Raw genomic sequence first — 4,436 nt, 5'->3', positions numbered from 1 at the left:
AACATTGTTGCTATTGAGGGAGTCCAGAGAAGGTTCACCAGACTGATTCCCGAAATGGCAGGACTACCATATGAGGAAAGACTGGATAGACTGGGCTTGTACTCACTGGAATTTAAAAGTCTGAGTGGGGATCTCATTGAAACATGTAAAATCCAGATGCCACTGGACAGGCTGGATATGGGAAGAATGCTCCTAATGTAGCGAAGTCCAGAACTAGGTGTCACAGAATAAAGGGTAAGCCGTTCAGGTGGAGATGAAGACGAATTCTTCACTCAGAGTTATGAACCTGTGGAATTCTCTCCCACAGAAAGCTGTTGGTCCAGTTTGTTATATATATTCAAGAGAGAGTTGGACATTGCCCTTAAAGGGATCAAGGGTTATAGACGGAAAGCAGGAGTGGGATACTGAGATTGCATGATCAGCCATGATCATATTGAATGGTACTGCAAACTCAAAGGGCCAAATGCCCCACTCCTGCACCGATTTTCTATGTTTCTAAACAAGGATAAACCTGTATGTCTTTTCATACCTAAACTACTTCACCCAACAATAAAACAATCCACCTTCAGCTCAAAGAGATGATCACGACGTGAGTTATTTTGCCTCTCACTAAGCTTACAGCTTGTGCTCTGGAATGTTTCCAGTGCCTAATCTTAACAGTGCTCTTCTCATTTGTGAAAATTTAAAACAATTAAATAAGGATGTTGCAAGACAAATTCAACCAATGTCCTCAATAAACGAAAGCCTGGCAAAATTGTCCAAATGTATCATATCCACAAAGCTTGACATGATCAATGCCTTTTGGTGAGTCCCTTTTGATAACAGGTCAAGAATACTGACAACTTCCATCACTCCTTTCAGAAGATTTCTTTTAATAATTTCCTATTCTTTATACCATTAACACAAAAACTTTCCGAAGAACTATGTTATGTATTCTACAGGACCTAAAACAAGTAATGTACCATATGGACAATATCGTCCATGATGAATCTCACGAAGAATCTGGCCTGAGGACTTAGAATAGTTTTAAATCCTTTGCAATAAGGCTTGACACTTCACAAAAAAATTCCTGAAAACATGTATTCATTGCTTCGGACACATAGTTAGGGCTTAATGGCAGATCCCCTAAAGACAAGAACCTTAATTGAATTTCCAAATTCTTATTTTGTCTAAGATCTTCAGTAATTCCTTGCAATGGTTAATGAGCTGGCAAACCTTCTGTTCAATCTATTGCGGGTAATTAATATTTTAAGACAACTGTTAAGAAAAGCGCAAGCATGGTGTCAAAATCCACATCAGGAACAGATATTTTAAAGGCTTAATTAAAGATTAACTAGTGAAAGTTTATCCCCAGATATCTTAGTACATTTTACCTCCTCACTGCAAAACCACAACTGCAGGAGACACCTCATCTACAACGTTGAGGTTTGTTCTTTTTCAAGGACAGCTACATTAATATAGTGGACAGATTTATGCATCTGGAACATTGCCTGAGGTGTACGGTCACACATATAAGCTTGAAAAATTTCTCAGATTACATTAATGGTTTGAAGGTGTGTTGGAGAGGATTTTAAAGAGGAGTCTCAGCCCCACATTCAGGTGCACAAATCAAACTTTATTCTTAGCTCTTTACTAACCCAGCTTGGAAGATATCACCGGACAGACTCCAAGATATTCTCCCTCTCCCAATAAACTACAAGATCCATTACATTCCACATGATTGCACGCAACATTGACATCAACGCTTACCACCTCCCCTCTGACCCTGATTCCTTCCCCAGATATTTGCCAGCTGCATCATACTGAGTGGGTGCTGTTTGTTACCTTGTGAAGCTGTGACTGTTTTATTTTCCTGACGTCATTATGACGAAGTAATATCTTGCAAATTTCCCCGAACAATGCTATCTGTTTTCTGGTTTCCTTTCACAAGGTTACCCTTCATTATATCCCATTCAGTCCTTGGGGTTAATACCATTTGTCCTTCAGTCTCCCCTCCTGATGGGGTGGGCATTTCTCTCTACAATCCACATCCATTTGTCTAAAGGAATTCAGCTAAATTCCTTGAAGTTAATTTGTTAGTTGTGCTTATAATTTCAGTATACCTACATGTGTAATATGCAATGGCAATTATTTAAAAAGCCTTTGATTATGGTGGGATCGGACTTTCCCTTCCACACTTTATTAAATAACTAGTTTTCTCTTTCCCACGAAGATTTCTATGAGGCACTTCAATATCTTATCAAGTAGCCATGAATACAAAGGCTACGATTCTGACTGTGGAAACTGCCACCTCAACTAACAACTCTCTTCAGCCATGAGCAACACCAACAAGGTTGTTATAGGACTAGATCACAAACAAGAATAGAGTTGCTGGAAAATCTCAGTAGGTCTGGCAGCATCTATGGAGAGAAATCAGAGTTAACGTTTCAGGTCCAGTAAACCCAGGAGTTCTGAAGAAGGGTCACTGGACTCAAAACATTAAACTCTAATTTCTCTCCACAGATGCTGCCAGACCTGTTAAGATTTTGCAGCAATTTCTGTTTTTACTTCAGATTTTCAGCATTGCAGTTCTTTTGGTTTTTCTGATCTAGTGTTTAACTCGCGGCCACATCTCTTCCATGTACGTCCATCTTGAAGAAGTTCTGCACCTCTCTCTGACAGGATTTTAGTTTCAATCTTTTCTCTTTTTCTTGTTTACTGTCATTAATTTCACTGTCGTTCCTGGTGTTTGACAAGGTGTTTGCCAAAACTTGCTTCCACAGCCACATTACATTCCACAGTGACCACTTCTTGTTCAGATTGACCCCGTGTGGATTACAACTGAAGTTTCATCCTTCATGTTTTGAATCCCTCCAGGATCACAAGTATATCTGTGTGTACAATGTTTCTCAGCGAGCTGTTCTCACCACATCCTGAGATCAACACTCAGTGACATGCAAAGCCATATGCACAATCTTGACCTGTCTCTCCATCAGCATTGCCTCACACTGGCTCAGAGCTGCACTGTTCCTCACTTTCACTTCATCCTCTGGCTCATTTCACATTCTAACAAGAAATGTTTGTTTTCCTTTCAGGCATTAAGAAACAGAAGGTGCAAAAACTCAGAGATACCCATTTCCGTCTGGAACTTTCCTACTCTACCGATCCCTCTGACTCCATCCACTCTCCCAATCCTACCTTCTGTCTTGTATTCACTGTCCCTCCTGACCTTCTGCTTTCTCATGCTGAACATTCTGCACTCAGCAAAGGTCTCAGTTTTATCCTTCTGCATCTCTACCTCAATGAATTTCAGGCATGACACGACGTTGAACTCTTCTTCTGTTGCTTCTACTCTGTGCCCATTTTTTTTTGGACAAGAGTCCTCTCCCTGTCTCACAGACCCCTTCGCCTATCTTCAACATTCTCCCTCTAACTGGACCCCCCTCCCTGATAGCCTTTTACCTGCACTGAACCTGTTTGTTGAGAACTGCCCATGTGATATTCTCCCTCTAACTGGACCCCCTCCCTGATAGCCTTTTACCTGCACTGAACCTGTTTGTTGAGAACTGCCCACGTGATATTAGTCGCCTCAATTTCTCTCCGCTCCTCCCCACCTACCAATTACCCATTCTCACCCATCTCCCTCTGAACCGACAGCGCTCTGTGCACTCAGATCCAACTCTGATTTTGTAATTAAGCCTGTTGATAAGGGTGGTGCTGTTGTCCGGCAGAATGACCTCTACGTTGCAGAGGCTGAGCGCCAGCTCTCAGATACCTCCTTCCTCCCCCGGACTGTGACCCCACAATGAAACACCAAGCCACGTTGTCCACAATTGTCACTAACCTCATTTCATCTGGTGATCTCCCTTCCATTGCCTCCAAGCTCATAATCTCCCAACCCCGCAATGCCTGCTTCTGCTTCTTTCCCAAAATCCACAAACAGGACTGTCCTGGGCAGACCTATTGCTTCTGCCTGCTCCTACCCAACAGAATACAGCTCTTCATACCTCAACTCTCATTTTGTTTCTCCCCTTGTCCAGTCCCCTCCCACATACATCTGTGATTCAAGTGGTGCTTTATATCCTAAAATCATAGAAACCCTGCAGTGTGGAAGCAGGCCATTTAGCCCATTGAGCCTGACCTCAGTGGTGGGCAAGTTGTTGGAGGGAATCCTGAGGGACAGGATGTACATGTATTTAGAAAGGCAAGGACTGATTCAGGATAGTCAACATGGCTTTGTGTGTGGGAAATCATGTCTCACAAACTTGATTGAGTTTTTTGAAGAAGTAACAAAGAGGATTGATGAGGGAAGAGCAGAAGATGTGATCTATATGGACTTCAGTAAGGCATTTGACAAGGTTCCTCATGGGAGACTGATTAGCAAGGTTAGATCTCATGGAATACAGGGAGAACTAGCCATTTGGATACAGAACTGGCTCAAAGGTAGAAGACAGAGG

Source organism: Chiloscyllium plagiosum, chromosome 1 (genome assembly GCF_004010195.1).
Source record: "Chiloscyllium plagiosum isolate BGI_BamShark_2017 chromosome 1, ASM401019v2, whole genome shotgun sequence".
NCBI lineage: Eukaryota > Metazoa > Chordata > Chondrichthyes > Orectolobiformes > Hemiscylliidae > Chiloscyllium > Chiloscyllium plagiosum.
Note: the sequence above shows the minus strand (reverse complement) of the source record.